This window comes from Eucalyptus grandis, chromosome 2 (genome assembly GCF_016545825.1).
Source record: "Eucalyptus grandis isolate ANBG69807.140 chromosome 2, ASM1654582v1, whole genome shotgun sequence".
NCBI lineage: Eukaryota > Viridiplantae > Streptophyta > Magnoliopsida > Myrtales > Myrtaceae > Eucalyptus > Eucalyptus grandis.
Genome location: NC_052613.1, coordinates 43,260,495 through 43,277,179, shown reverse-complemented (window position 1 = coordinate 43,277,179; position 16,685 = coordinate 43,260,495). Strand labels below are relative to the sequence as shown.

The 16,685-nt window shown below is 39.5% G+C and overlaps 1 long non-coding RNA gene across 1 annotated transcript; it reads left to right on the top strand.

The window, feature by feature from the left end:
* The first annotated feature begins 1,805 nt into the window (after nt 1–1,805).
* LOC120290226 lies at nt 1,806–2,392 on the top strand. Its single transcript, XR_005548070.1, has 3 exons — nt 1,806–1,913; nt 1,990–2,066; nt 2,163–2,392. It is a non-coding gene; the product is annotated as an uncharacterized LOC120290226 (long non-coding RNA).
* Nucleotides 2,393–16,685: the final 14,293 nt, after the last annotated feature.

Below are 16,685 nucleotides of genomic sequence, written 5' to 3'. Positions count from 1 at the left end.
CTAAAATCTCTAGTCTTCATTGACTTCCTTCACATGTGAACATGGTAGCCGAATTTCCCATCACTGCCTTAGCCTTTAGGCGTTCAGTCGACGTAGGCTTTCTGAACCAATTGATGGCAACTTTAGTCTGGTTCTTGAGTTTAGGATAATTTTGCATTGCGTAGATTATTTAAACTTAGAATTTGAGAAGATGTTAGGAGCTGAGACGCTATTAGCTGGCTACTCTTGTAAAATTCAAGGTTCTACTAATAGAATTATCTTTGATTCCTCTTGCCACCACCAGAACATAAGTTGGAAATATCGAAGATGTGAAAGCAAGGTATCTGCATTATGCATGTTGTCTTTACAAATACTTAAAGGCACCTTGAATATAATCAATGGGACAAAAATTGGTCAAGAATATCAGCTACATATCAACTTGTTCTTTGAAAAGCTAAAAGCAAGTGAAAAATTTAGATGAACGTACATATACCGATTTAGGAGACATTGTTATTCCGGTAGCTTCATTGTTATCTCGGAATTGATTCAGTTCTTTGAGGTTGACAAGAGTTGACAGAATTTAGTATCTGCAAATCTATGAAATAGACTGCATCCAACAAAGATATATATCGTCATGCTACAAAATTTTGAACAAAATGTTACTAAGGGGAGATGATAAAATTAAGCACCTAGATGGCTAACAGGCTAGTCACACCATTTATGCTATAAAATTATGAGAAGACAACTTCTTGATATGCTATTTTGACTACATACCATTATTAGTGGTCAGGCGCTCATTAGAAGAGCACAGTGTCAACCTCTTTCAAGGGAGAGCCCCCTGTAGCTCTCTCTCTATCCCTTTTGACATGGACACCATTCTCTCCCTCCTCCCTCTCTCTCAAACCTAAACTATTCATGTATGGAGTTCTCGAGATTTTGCAAATCTAAATCGAGAACTTCTAAGGATTTTCCCATAAATTCTGTCGTAGATAAGTAGACCTATCTACGTGATTTTTAAAAGTTATGAACTATCTAGATTTAGTATTCACATTTGATTTTAGGTTTCGTGTTGGTTCTCTATAGTTTAGACCATGTGGACCCACCCCATGTTGTCCATCGACCATAAAGGCCACATGGTGGGACCAATATATGCTCAATGATGGAGATGGTCTATTTTGGATGGTCATTAGACCATGCAATGGCGGCTCTTCCTTATTGCATTCAGTTCTACTAAGGCATTTACTATTGATTACCTTAGATTGCAACCAATATGAATGACATTTCATTTGAAAACTAAGATGTCGCCATGACAAAACTTATATCAAGTGAATCTGCAAAAAGCAGAATTTATATCTCTTGATGAATGCTACCTTACGGTGCTCTTGCATTGCATTTCGACAACTGTGAGGTCTTGAGTCGACCTTGACCAGGGCTCATTTAATTTGAGAAACTATATGCACAATATGAAGTGTCTACAACACCATCTATACGTATTCGATTCCTTTAATTGCGTTAACTACAGGAAGAGCCTCCATCGAAAAATTCCCACTTCTGTGGGGGGGGGGGGATTGTATTCTCGGAATACCCGATTGGACACCACCATTAGCGACTCCACTACAAGGCCAACGGGTCCAGAGCCAGAAAATGCCCATTTTCTCTCAAAGCTGTACGTACCAAACACGGGTCGATTGACATAGGAAAGAAGAATGTGGAATCTTTCTCTTTAAGGAGGAATGGATAAGAATCTTTTAAATGGGCACTTGCCAGACTATTATAAATAAAAAAAACCAGTAATTCCACAACAAACATGAAAAACTCCATCAAAGAGGAGAATGCTAATGGTCGTCGCCGATGGCTGTGGTCTCGCATGATGAGGAAGAGAGTAGATGTGAGCCAAGGATGACTTGCCGCCATATCTATAGCCATCGGCAGATGTAATATATGTGTTGGATTGGGTCTTATGCGGCAAGCATCTTTGGTTCTAGTTTGCTCACTTTCTTCTCATGTCAGGTCTCAACTTCTGTCGAAACCCTTTCTGTCTTATGAGGCAGCTTGCGAAGTGATGCTTTCAACCGTAATATCATCATGTAATGTGTCGGTTAATGTTCTGGTTGGATTACCAGCTGCATATCTTTTATTCGTTTCCGTTTCCTTACTCATATGCCATGTTTATGTCCCTGAAGATATAAGGTTGGGTCAGTATGCCCTGATCTGGATTTCCATGAGCCGTCCAATCTGGATCCCACGGGAGCTTACCGACGAAGGGTTTCGAGAATGAAAAATCATGCAAATCAGACGTTGGACTTTACAAGCCCAAGACGAGACGATGTCATGTATTTCTGATTTTGCTGTTGTTCCCATGTGATGTCATTTTCCATCGTGCCTGAATTACAAGTTTGCCATTTCGTTGCCATATTATTTCGTTTTCTCATGATGCCTGAATTTTGAATTTGTTGGGAAAATCCCCTATGTTGTTTTGAAGATCAAAAAATAATTAAATACTACTATTGTATGTATTGATTAAGTAGTACTGGGTGATATATACACAAGCCACAATGCAAATGGTGTCCTGTTAGGGGTGATATTAATATGTCAAGTGCTCTGTCATAATCGGAATACTTTGCCAATATGGAAGAATCATTGTTGCTATCAGAGGTGAACAAGGTATTGAGAGTGGAAATGTCAACAAATTGGAAAGATCTTGAGATAGGTGAACATTTGGAAGGACTTTGATTAAGGATAAATAAGTCGAGAAGAAGAGGAATATTCGTGATAATTTGGAGGTACCAAGATCTATTGAATAGCTGGATGGACCTAGATGGTGAATAAGTCCAGAATGAAGATGTTCGATAAATCTTGGAAGGATCATAAAGGTGATTAAGCTTGGTAGAGTCATAATCGCCAATATGCTTGAAAGATTAAGAAGATAAAAGATATGATTAGTAGGGAGCAATAAATAATTAGCGGGAGTAGCAAGTTAATGGCAAGAGCAACTATCGATATCAGAGACGTGGAAGACGAGTGACATCTTCTTTCCAACCTCAATCTGCCGTCTATTGGTTATCTTCAAGGCTTGGAGTTCAGGAGAGAGTATGGAGTTGCTACTGGCAACGGTAGAAAGCAATTACTACTTGAGAACTTCCATGGGGAACGATCATCAACGGATGAATGGCTATATATTGAGTCCAAAAAAGTAGTTGGGTTGGGTGAAGATGAACAAAATGAGTCATGTGTTTTGAGTGTTCTTCTTTGCTTACTTTTGTTGTTAGCTGTTGTGTAATTTGTGTAGTGCTAATGTTAGTCATCATTGATAAGATAAAGTGTACAAGAGTAATAGCAATACATGACTCCTGATAATTTGATCTATTGGAAAAGCAGTATTTGCTGATTATAACTTCTTTTCAAGATTACTAGTGGATTCCAGCCTTGTTATGGCTATTATTGTTAAGAGTGGATGCAGTTTCGGTGATAAAGCCAAACCACTAAGTATTTACTTACAATATCTTTTATCTTTTCACTATCAGCATTACTTGTTTATTATTATCACTTTTGATTTATCAACAGCACAAGCGCCTGATTTCTATTATCTGTTGTTGCAGTTGTTTGAAGTTTAATATGTCATATTCTGCAAATGATTTTCAAAGTTCGCATACAATCTATTTACTTATTTCTAGTTTGTAATTTTAGCCCCAATCAAATCAAGAGAGAAATTTGCATCCGAACTGCCATATGCCTATACAATGTTACACAAAAATGGTGTCTCGTCACTACACACGAGTAAACAGCCTCGTAATTTAAATATGAAGTCGAATAAGTATTCTGGAAACATCTTTAAATTGAATAAAACCATCATGCATGCTTAGCCAATTAAATGATACATGATTTAGGACTTAACCAAAAATAAGACTATGGTACCACAAGAGTGCTGTGGGATGTGGTACAGCAAAGGTGCTGTGGAATGATAATTGCATCCAAACCAACATAGACAACATTATACAAAAATAGTCATGCCACTACACATGAAAAAAAAAAGCCTTCGTCAGTGAATATGACATCAAATATGGCAACATCTTTAAAAAGAATAAAAATCATAAATGCTGAGGCAATTAAATAAAAATAATTTAGGGCAACAAAAATAGGCTAGGCACCACAAGGTTATTGTGGCATGTGGTACCGTAAGTGTGTTGTGCAGTGAAATTTGCATCCGAACTGACATACGTCTATACAATGTTACACGCAGATGGAGTCGTGCTACTACACACGAGAAAACACCTTTAGTTAATGCAGCATCGAAGAAGTGTTTTGGCGACATCTTAGAAAAATCATGCATGCTTAGGCAATTAAATGATAAATGTTTATGACTTGACATAAGATTGGACTAGGGTACAACAAATATAATGTGGGATGTGGTACCACCTGGGTGTTGTAAAATGAAATTGGCATTCGAACTAACACATACCTACACAATGTAACACACAAACCGAGTCATGCCACTACACATGAGAAAACGCTTTCCTTAGTTAATATGACTTCAAATAAGTGTTTTGACGACATCTTAAAATTTAAAAGGATAACAAAACAAAAAAAGCATCGTGCATACTAAGGCAATTAAATGAATAGGACAATGGTACTGCAAGAGTGTGGGATGTCATACCGCAAGGGTGGTTTGGAATGAAGTTCACATTTGAAATGACATGCCTTCGTTAGTTAATACGACGTTGAATAAGTGTTTTTTTTTAACATTTAAATAAAAAAAATCTTATGCATGCTTAGGCGATTAAATGAGAAATGATTTAGGACTTAACCAAAATTGAGCTATGGCATCGCAACGGTGTTTGTGGGATGTGGTATCGTTAGGGTGTTGTGAAATGAAATTTGCATTTTAAACTGGCATATTGTGATATTTTCAATTTCAGGTTTTGATTTTGATTGGATAAGTTGGACATTTTGTCAACACGACTATAGTGTTTTTCTCTGATATGGCCACTCATGAGATAACTGACCTATTAGGTGAAACCGTTAAGGAATTCTAATACAATAGACTTGAAAATTCGATCAGAAATCGACTGCTCGACTGTGTTAGTCTACAAGAGTCATTACGATGCAATTTAAAATCAATTAAAGATTGGTGATAAGTCGATTTGATTGAGATGTATAGTTAAATGTGGGTAATTCCAATAAATTGCAAAATTCTCGTCGATCGGTACTAGACTGATTTCTGTCATTTTGTGTACCTTTTGTTCGTATTTGAAAGCTCAAGATTTTCACGACCACCGAGAGTTGTCAAAGTGTCGAAGAGATACATCTGGCTCGAAGAAAATCGACCATGGGTCAATTGCACTAAAAATTCCTAAAAGCTACCTGGTAGGCTAGGTCACACTAAAACTGCGTCTGATTGAAATTAACTGTGAATTTAAATTCGATTTCAGAAATTGAAAGTTCTTTCGAGTCATGAGTCATTTTAGGAACACCATGAATGGACCTAGACTTAGAACCAGGGAAGGAGAGTAAATTTCTTGCAGGTATGCATCCCACAGTGGGCGAACAACTCCCGTTCAAGCCCTTCAGGGATAGCCTTTTAGTAGAAAACCACTCAGCCCTTTAGTTCAGAGCCTAGAGACACTCAGAGAGATGTCAGGATGGAAACATTTCTAACCTACCCAAGCTGCATTTCTTGGAGGATCCTACCAGGCTGGAGAAGAAAAGGAGAAGGATACTGAAGAATCTAATTCAGTATCACGAGAAGTTTGCTCTACTGGGAGCAGAATCTGTTTTTTTGAAATGACAGGATCAGGCTATTGGATAACAGGGTCAGGTTCCTGAGTGCTTAAATCTTTTAGAAAAGATTCTAATGGATTTGATAGCATCATTGATCCGCCTTTCTCTCGATAACAATGGAACTTGATTCGTAGGCGGTATTTTTCTTTTCCCTTTTCCTTCTGCAGGGCCTTGAGGCGATTTCGTATTTCTGCCATATCTGGTTCTCTTCTATAAGGATCTGCTGGAATAGTGGCAAAAATAGACGTTTGTGGCGGTGGGGGTAAATACCCGGTTTTAACAGGAGGTGCCAATGGGTCAAACGGTCTGAACCTTCCTTCTTCAAGAAGCTGGATTTGCCTTATGAGCTTCTCTATTTCTGGCTTTGGACTTTCAAGATAATGGTACCCAAGATGTTGTCCTGATTCCAAGGCGTGAAGCCTTTTCTAGAATTCAGAAAGTATCTTTTTGGTACTTTCATCATACCTTCGGAGATCTTGTTGCACATTTCCAATTTTGGAATCAATTGCCTTGAAGGCATTATTGTGTGCCAACAGAGTTTCTGATTGCCAATTTAGAACAACTTCAGCGGCAGGGGTTTTTTTCTGTCTCCCATGTTCATCCACATCAGTGGGAGTAGGGATTTTAGGAACATGGCGGTATCTACCATGGGGATCAATAAACTCTTCTGCAACAGGGAACGAGAGTTTAGAACTTTCCTTGACAAGAGGAGGAAAGTTGGTATATTGGAACATAGCGATAGAAGAAGTGGGCGGTGCTTCTTCTGGGACTTCGAGGGGGTAAGAGTGCTTCTTAGCCCATTTGAGTATTGGCTTATAAAATGGAGAGAGGGCTTGCTTCTTTTGGGGAGGAGATGGTGGTGGTGTTTTTGGTGGATCTGGTAAGGCTTGGGATGTAGTATTGACCTCTGGCGGTGGAGGTGGTGCATAGGAAACCATGAACTGATATTTGTCACACTCGCCGAGAGTATCAACGGAGAAGTCTCCGTCTAAGTATCTTTGGTACATCTTATCCTTTGGCCTTTTCTTTCGAGGTGGAGATCTTACGAAAGGATCTACCTCGTCAGACGAATTTGTGCAATAGGAACATTGACAAAAGGGATCCCAAAAACAATGACCATATAGTAATGAACAGGATGACCATCACCATCGAAGTGTCGGACATGCTTTTTTGGATTTGGCTCGGAAATAGATTGAGGAACACATGGTTCAATCATGAAGAGGGTCTGGAAGATAGAAGGGCTTTCTTCCTTTTCCTTGCCAAATTTGATGGAAATAGTTCCATCTTTCTTGCGTACGAACTCTGAGTCCGTAGACTGGAAAGGCTTGTTGTGCTGATGTAGCTTTTCGTAGTTAGTAATCCAAGTCTCTGGAAGGAGCTTGGCCAACGTATCCTTTGGGATCTGTCTGGGAACATGGATGCAGAACGCTTGATCATTCTACATGGAGATAAATAATGCATCTTCATTACCATTGTTGAAGTTGAGGTCAAGTGCATGGTTCTGCACTCGATAAACCATCTGGTAATGTAGTGTTTCAGCTACAGAGTCAGCAGTTTGAGGGGCTCCAGTAAGTTGGACTTGGACTTTCAGAAAGGAAAGTAACTAGGGGTCTGAAAGGGCGATATTGAAGTTTGGATATAGAGTGACAAAGACTATTCCGGTATTCAAAGTAGTTTGAATAGTACCAATGCAAGCATGCTGGTATTGTAAAAATTTGGTATCTAACAACGCGATTCTTGCCACAATTGGCAAACCTTCACAACCATGGAAAGTGAGAGCAAGACGAACAGCTCCATAATGAACATGAGTGTATCCCTATTGAGCCCATTGTCTAGGGAATTCAGGAGGAATCTGGAGAGTAACAAAGTACTCCATTTCAGTAGCAGGAATAGGATGCTGGTCGAATTTGGAGGACTGAACGTACTCCTTTACTTGCTTTGGAGTTTGGTGAATAAGTTGGCGGATGGAGCGGATGGGTGAAAATGACGAGTTTGGTTTGGCAAAAGTAGAATAAGGGTTCATAAGGGAAGCTAGGTTTCAGAAATCTTGGTTTCATCGCTAAGAGAGACTTCATAAAGATAATCTATCTTAGAGGCATTAGAAACACGAAATTCTGGAGGTGTTGAAGATGAGGATGAGGGAGCAAGAGAAACTGGCGCTTCAAGGATTTCTGGTTCTGTAGACATAATGAGGAGAGATCTTCTCAGCTCTGGATTCACCTGTCAAGCGCATGGAATGGATAATATCAAAAACGAAACAATAGCTCTGATACCATGAATGGACCTAGACTTAGAACCAGGGAAGGAGAGTAAATTTCCTACAGGTATGCATCCCACAGTGGGCGAACAACTCCCGTTCAAGCCCTTCAGGGATAGCCTTTTAGCAGAAAACCACTTAGCCTTTTAGTTCAGAGCCTAGAGACACTCAGAAAGATGTCAGGATGGAAACGTTTCTAACCTACCCAAGCTGCATTTCTTGGAGGATCCTACTAGGCTGGAGAAGAAGAGGAATTTAGAAAGCCATGGATAGATTTTCACAAATCACACACTTTACTTCAGGGGACTCTGCCCAAAACGATACACCCTCCTTGCCTTATTTCTCCTAAGGGAACATCTTGTATTCTCCTTTGTTTTCCAAAGAAAGATCTTTCAACCATCTGGGATAGTTCTTTAGGGATGGAAGTAAGGAAAACATGCTTCAGATTTGGATCCGCTCCTACTTGGTAAAAAAGCTGAAGCATTATTCGATAATGCTTATCAAGATGTTTTTCCTGGAGGGAGCAGCATCTTCTCTTGAAAAACTCTCTTCTTTTTATCTCTATGAGATCAGTGGGTTTTCCCAAAACAACATGATAAAAGAGAGTAATGGCATGGCTGAAATTAGGTGACATCAGAAAATGGATTTGGTCTTGTTCTGAAATTGATTGCCACCAGAGTTTGAGGCTTCCTGTGAACCTTGTAACAAAGTTGTACAGGACATCATTCATATCATGGTTAGTGATAGACTGGGTATTCAACCAAGTATGAAATTCTTCAAGCCTTATCGGCCATTTGTGATAAGGAATATCATCAATGGTGAAGAATTGTTTTGATGCTATAGACACATGCTGAGCGGAATTGCTTGTCTGACCTATTTCTGGGTCAGAATAGTTTGATTCCATTTCATCATCTGAGGGGTCAGCCATGAAGAATTCTGGACTCCCTTGACACAGGAGCAAGTTGTTCATTATTAGACACCAAAGTTCTTCCTGAAGAATTCTGGACTCCTTATATCCGATATTTCAATTCTGCTTCAGGAGATACTTTCTCCACAAATGTCAGAACCACTCCTGTAACTGTCCAGTTCTTCCCGTAGTGCTCCATAACTGCAAAAATCTTTGGATCAAACATTCCCAATAAAGACTTGATAATTGGGTGGGACATCATGACTCAAATCTCTCAGCTTCGCATCATTCCTGGAAAATGTCTTAGATATAAAGATCAATTCTCTGAGTTCGTTAATATTCAGAGACTCTTTTCCATCCAGATGAGTCGACTAGATCCAATTATGCAAAAGTTGCTAGAATCTTGTTCGAATCCCATTTAGAATTCGCTCAAAAGTGTTCCCATCCTTTGGGGAAAATCCGAGTTCTTTGTTCGCCTTCCTTTCAAGAAGAATGAAGACATAAACCCAACCAGGGCGAGCCACATGGGAATGAAGCCGAACATCTGGTTTTAGCTCAAAGGGAATGCTCAGAACTATTGCAACAAGGCCTTATTGAAATCTCCGATTCACAATGGGCTTGTGAAGCCTTTTATGTCAATAAGCGCGCCGAGCAAAACAGAGGAAAAATGAGATTGGTGATCAACTATCAACCTCTCAATCTTTTTCTCCAAGATGATAAGTTCCCTTTACCATCGAGAGATTCTCTCTTTAGTGGTCTAACCAAGGCCCACATCTATTCCAAATTCAAACTCAAAGCCGGATTTTGGCAATTGGGCATCCATCCTGAAGACAGATCCAAAACAGGATTCTGTATCCCGAACCAGCACTTCCAGTGGAAAGTTCTTCCTTTTGGCTTAAAGGTAGCACCATCTCTTTTCCAAAAGGCCATATGTTGCATTTTTCAACCAATCCTATCCAATGCAGCAGTGTACATTGACGACATTCTGCTCTACAGTCCTGATGAGCAGTCACACTATCAACTCCTTGAGCAATTTGCATAAATCGTGAAGAAACATGGTATCATGCTTTCTTAAAGAAAGATGAATATTGTCCAGACAGAAATCGAATTTCTTGGTATGCACCTTAACAAAGGTACATACTATCCAGGGCCATATATTGCTCAAGAATTATTGAAGTTTCCCCAAGATAACTTCACAACAAAGCAAGTTCAGCAATTTCTTGGGACAATTAATTATCTCAGGGTTTTTGTCCCAAACATTACAAAGCTTCTCATTCCTTTGCAATCCATGCTGAAGAAGAATTCCCCACCTTGGGGAAAAGCTCAGACCAAAGCAGTCGCTGAACTTAAGGAGATTATGCAGAATCTCCCACCTTTGCAAATACCATCAACAGGCAAAAGAATCCTTCAAACTGACGCCAGTGACGAATACTGGGCAGCCATCCTCTTTGAAGAAATTGATGGTAAGAGACACCTCTGTGCTCATAAAAGTGGAAAGTTTTCTCAAGCTGAAATGCATTACCATTCCACTTTCAAAGAAATCTTAGCAGTAAAAAATGGAATAAAAAAGTTTGAGTTTCATCTCATCGGCCACCACTTCCTGGTGGAATTAGATATGGCATCTTTCCCTCAGATGACCAAGTTTAAACAAAAACAGATTCCAAATTCTCAACTGCTTCGATGGGCTGAATGGTTCTCAAAATACTCCTTTGAAACTAAGCATATTCCTAGAAAGAAAAATGTACTTGCTGACTTCTTCTCAAGGCCAAAAGCACCGGCCGAGATCAACATGTACATCAAGAGGCCTGCTTTCCATATGCTTAACCATGGAGTGAAATACAAAATTGAGAAGATCAAAGATTCGCAAAGCTAGAAATACCCCCAAGAGATTATTCAGTAAATTCAAAACGACAGTCTTGCTGAGAACCTGGAGAACCTCATGTGGCAAAACCACACAGACCTATTCAGATTCAATGGAGGTTCAATTCTTTATCCTTTTGGGTTAAATATGGATTATCCATTCATTCATCCTCTTATTTGGAAGGAAGATGATTTCCCTTAACAGCTCAAAACGTTATTGTGGTACTTAACCAATAAGTACCTAATAGCTTTTGAAATTCCAACCAGAAGATTTATTGCCAACCTCACAAGGATATTCCTGCTCAGAAGAAACATCGAAAAAGGATGTGATAGAAATCTTTAGATTTTCTAAATTGGTTCTGATATTGCTAGTATGAGTACCTAGAGGGGGGTGAATAGGTATATAAAGAATTTTTCTCAAGCAATTGCACAATACTAGACAGTTGGTGGAAACAGTAATCAAAGTAAGACTAAGAGAAGAGAAAATTGAACACGCGGTTTATAGTGGTTCGGCTTATATCAAGCCTACGTCCAATCTTCTTCACTGACAGCCTATTGGCTGGATTCCACTATGAACAAGAGAGAGGTTATAGCACGCTTTGCCTTGATTTCACAAAGTGTAGATGTTCTACCACACCTCCTCAAGATTTCTCACAAATATAGACTCTCTCTTTCGTATACAAGTATTCGCTCAAAGGATTTGTCTAAACAAAAAGGAGCTTCGAGACTTTGGAATTCTTCTATCGCGCACACCTTGAACAACTAAGACAGTCTTCCTTATATACTCCTTTATGCCATCATACCCGTTGGCACTTACCAAAGGAATTCCTCCAATCTACCCGTTGGACGGAATCAATTAGGAAGATTATTCAAGCTATTAAAGGAACGTGTTGATAGCCCATCAATCTGTTCGCCCATACAATCGGGATCTCGATTTCCATAAGCGTAACCTTCCAATAATATTTAGGCAATCACCGGATCTTCAATTATCGAATCAATCTTCGATCAATCAAAGGACTCCGTTTATGTCTTCTCCACCATGAGATCTTCTCCGTTGATAAGGTTAAATCCTTAACGAAACATCCAGTTACGGATAACCTTTCTTCAACGGATTAGTGACTCAATGAGGATAGACTTTGAGTCTTGAGTCTCGGCTGTCCCAAGGTCTTCGACTTTAAATAGCGAGTCCGCAAGCCTTCGACTAGACTCGATAGAAACGATTTGTCAACTTCAAAACACTTCAAGAAGATTTCTCCAACAATCTCCCCATTTTTGATGGTGACAAAACTTTCCTGCAGATTTGGATATCTTTGACCTGCAAAACATTTCTCAAACACATATGCATATCTTATAGATATAAATGGCTAACAGAATAACACTAGAATCTACAACCACAGAGAATAGGTTAGTCAGTATATGATGAAGCCATTTATAAGATATCAATGTTGGTTAATAGAAGCAGTCAAGTCCAAGTCTAGTTCAGTTCTCATCCAGATACAAACCAAAGTCAAATAGATTCAAACCACAAAACAATCCAATAAACAATTAAAAGTTGAATGAAAGGTTTTTGATCAAATCTTGCATCTCTCCCCCTTTTTGTCATCATTAAAAAGGATGAGATGAAGTTAAGATTGCTTGGGAATGCGGACAAGTTGGAAATCTTCCATAGACTGAACGATGCCTTCCAGCCTTTTAAAGTCTTCCTTTAGCTGTGCAATCTCCTCACTCTTGGCATTGGCCTGATTCTCGAACAGAGAGGGCTTGCATTTTATCATTCAATGAACAGGAAGAAGCTTGACCTTCATTCTTCAAGCTTTGAACTTCGCATCCCAAGGCATAAATCTGACCTCGCATCTCCAAAAGAATATCCATGATTCTCGCGAAAATCTGCTCCATTATCGGTTTAAGTACTTGCTTCGGCTCGATCTGATGGAGTAAATGCAGATGATGGTAGATCAGCATAATCTTGCAGGTTTGGCGATGAAACTTCATGACCTTCTTCTGGAAATTGAGATGCATAAACATCCTCTGGGTCTGCTGGTGAGCGACTGACTCCTTCACTTGCATCAGGACATGAAGACTTCACTCCTTTCTCCTGATCTCCCCCTGTTTCCATGCCTACGGTGGAGAAGAGTGTTCTTCGAGTTCTCTTTCTTCTCTTCTTTCTTCTTTAGGTCTTTCCTCCTCTCGTTTCTTTTTCAGCTTCTATTTCTTCTTCTTCCTTCTCCTCTCGCTTCTTTCGTCATTTGCTCCGATTCTTTACGTGGAACAGACAACTTAAATTCTTCAAAGCCAATGCAGAGATGGTGATGTCTTCCTCATCATCTTCATCCTCAACAAGGAGAGCTCTTCTTCTCTTGGATGGAGCAACCATGGGCTCCTTCCCTTTTCTTTTAGCTGCGAGAAGATATTTGATGAGATTTTGCAGAGTCTTCTCCTTGAATTTCTCCAACTCCTTGCTTAGTTCCTTCAGACGCATTTTGGTCACCATTTTCAGACCTACCACCATATGATCGCATGGTCGAACACAAAAGATTTGTGGAGGCTGAATATTCAGATGTCCGAATAACTTCGTAACAAGGCTTGGGTAAGGGAGTTGACCTCTTGTCCTTCATCATTGCTCTATACATGTGAAACATCACGGTGTGAGGGAGAGAAAACCTTTTCCAAAGAGAATGGCATACATCGGCTTGGCCTCGAACTTGAAACATCGGTCTTGGAAGTTGATTTCGGTCGGAGGCAATTAATCACAATCTTGTGAAGCAAGATGTTGAATGCACCCATCCTTAAGTAGGTGATCTTTTCATCTGTTCTCCCGTCCTTCACCAGTTCAAAAGTGGCCCGAGCAATGGAAACTTTGATTGGTGATATCTTCCTCTTTCGACTTCTAACACATCTCGCCATATTCATATCCACAACATAATCTTGGTCTTTAACATCAACGAGAATCTATTCGCATCCAAAAGCTTAGATTTGAATAGAAATATGCAGTTAATTCAAAGATAGGCCTCAGTAGAGTCGAGCGAACTTTTCAAGTTGAAGATAACTGAACTTTTCCCTCAAGTTCATATTCACGATCCAGAAAATCAAAATCTACACTCCTAGGGTTTATTACCCCACGCTTCAGCAATTTCGAGTACAGATCCTTTTACTCCTTTGATCTGAACAAATCTCCCATTTTTCCTTGATTATCAACCGCAACACCCATTTTCGGTTGGAATTGACTCGTATAATTTATCATCATCATTCCCATCTACAGATTCGGCCCCCGATCCACGAGGATCACTTGGGATATTTGCAAGGGTTTCCTCACCACCCCTTTTCGAGCAATTCCCAAACTTTCCATTTTTTTTCAGAAAGATATATTCGTTCCCATGTCATTTGTCTTTAAGAAAATCATCAATGTAGTTCAATGGAGTACGAATTCCTTTTAGGGCACGATATAACTGGTAAATATAAGCGGGCTTTTGAACTCTTACGGTCTCGCATCCTCGATGATTTCTTCCCGTTGTTGATGATCAACGCCTTGAGGACTAGATGGAGGAGAATGACGCTGTTGAGAATGTTGTGGGCTCGCTTGCTGTTCCGGAGTCACTTCATCTTCGCAAGATCGAAGTGCGTAGGCCCCTCACTCATCCGCCGTGGTCCCCGCTTGCAATTCTCGAAGACTTTCTTGAAGATGACATCTTTCTTAGTTTTTGGAAGATTCCTTACTTGACTTTCCTGGAAAGATGACAACTTTTGAGGATTAAACAAAGAAGACAAACGGGAATGGAGGATCGATGCTTTCTAGGGTTTTTGAGAGAAAAGTGAAGAGGAATCGACAGTTCACGATCGGTTAAAAAGAGGGATAAACAAACCGTCATAAAGGAAATAAAAATATGCCTTTTCAAAATAACTGTCTTTTTCCGCAAAAATAGCCATTTCAAAAATAATTTCCCTTTTGAAAATGAAACGATGCAATATTTACGTCAATTAAATATAGCAACAATTTAAACACAAACACGACAATCGTACCTTTTCAAGATGAGATTCAAGAGAGAAAGACTTACAGTCGACGGACGTACCAAGACTGTCTTTCGATAAAGTCTTGTAAGTCTCGAGTCCGAAAGTCTTTAGACTTTGATATCCTCATACCTCAAAATGTTGAGTCCGGAGCGTATAGACTCAAATTGATTTTTCTCCAAAGGCTTTGTGAATATATCCGCCGCTTGATTCTTTGAGTCAACAAATTGAATTGAAACATCTCCATTTTGAACATGGTGTCTTATAAAGTGATGTCGAATCTCTATATGCTTTGCTCTTGAGTGGAGAATTGGATTTTGCTTTGAGGTTGATAGCGCTGGTGTTGTCACAATTAATCTCCGTGCATGAGTCTTCAATTTCAAAGTCTCTTAGCTGTTGTTTTATCCATAGAATTTGCGAACAGCAGCTTCCTGTGGCTACATACTCGCTTCGTTGTTGAAAGAGACACAAAGTGCTTTGTTTCCTTGAAAACCAAGACACTGTCCCCTGTTTCCAAGCAACGGCAAGTTCCCGAAGTGCTCTTTCTATCAACTCGCAACCGGCCGGATCTGCGTCCGAATATCCCCGAAGATTAAAGTCTCCCTTCTTAGGATACCAAAGACCAATGCTTGATGATGAAGCAACGTATTTAATGATGCGTTTCGCAGCAGACCGAGATGGGATTCTCTAGGATCTTATTGAAACCTAGCATAGATGCAAACACTCAACAAGATGTCGTCTAGAAGCGTAAGATAAAGGAGTGAACCAATGATGCTCATGTACAGCTTTTGATCAACTTTCTTCCCTTCTTCATCTTTGTCTATCTTCAAAGAACTTGACATCGGTATGTCGGTCTTTTTGCACTTTTCCAGTCAATCTTTTGACAAGATCATTAACATATTTTTCTTGATAAATAAAAGTTCCTTCCTTCAATTGTTTTACTTGAAGACCAAGAAAGAATGTTAACTCTCCCATCATACTCATTTCAAATTCATCCCGCATAGACTTAGAAAATTTCTTGCACATATTTTCATTAGAAGATCCGAAAATAATGTCGTCCACATATATTTGAACAAGTAAGAAACTTTTGTTCTCCTTTTTGATAAATAAAGTAGTATCCACTTTACCTTTGACAAAACCATTTTGTATTAAAAACTTACTTAATCCGTCGTACCAAGCTCGAGGTGCTTGCTTTAAACCATACAGAGCCTTCTTCGATCCCCAAGACGAGTCTGGTTTCTTTGGGTCTTCAAACCCTGGTAGTTGTTCCACATAAACTTCCTCTTGGATGACTCCATTTAGGAAGGCGCGTTTGACGTCCATTTGGAATAACCTGAAATTCTTATAACAAGCAAACGCAAGTAATAGTCGAATAGCTTCTAACCTTGCTACTGGAGCGTAAGTCTCATCATAGTCTATTCCTTCTTCTTGCATATATCCCTTGGCCACGAGTCTTGCTTTGTTTCGTACGACTTTTCCTTTCTCATTCATCTTGTTTCTGAACACCCATTTAGCTCCAATAACAGTTTTACCTTTTGGTTTGGATGTCAATTTTCAGACATCATTAATGCTAAACTATCTGAGCTCTTCTTGCATAGCTTCAATCCAGCTTTCATAAGATAAAGCTTCTTCTATGCTTTTTGGTTCAATTTCAAAAACGAGAGCCACAGCACTAGACTCTTCTCTCCTTTTGGATCTGGTACGAATTCCTTCATTCATTTCGCCGATTATAAGATCTTTGGGATGACCGGACTTATGCTTCCAGTTACTTGTTGATCTCGTCTGTTGATGATCTCTTTCTTTGTTTGGATCTTCACGAACATCTTGAAGCTGGTTTTCCGTAGTCCGAGATGCTTCTTGAGTTGTAAGCTTTGGAAGATTCGAGCAGTTCGGACTCTT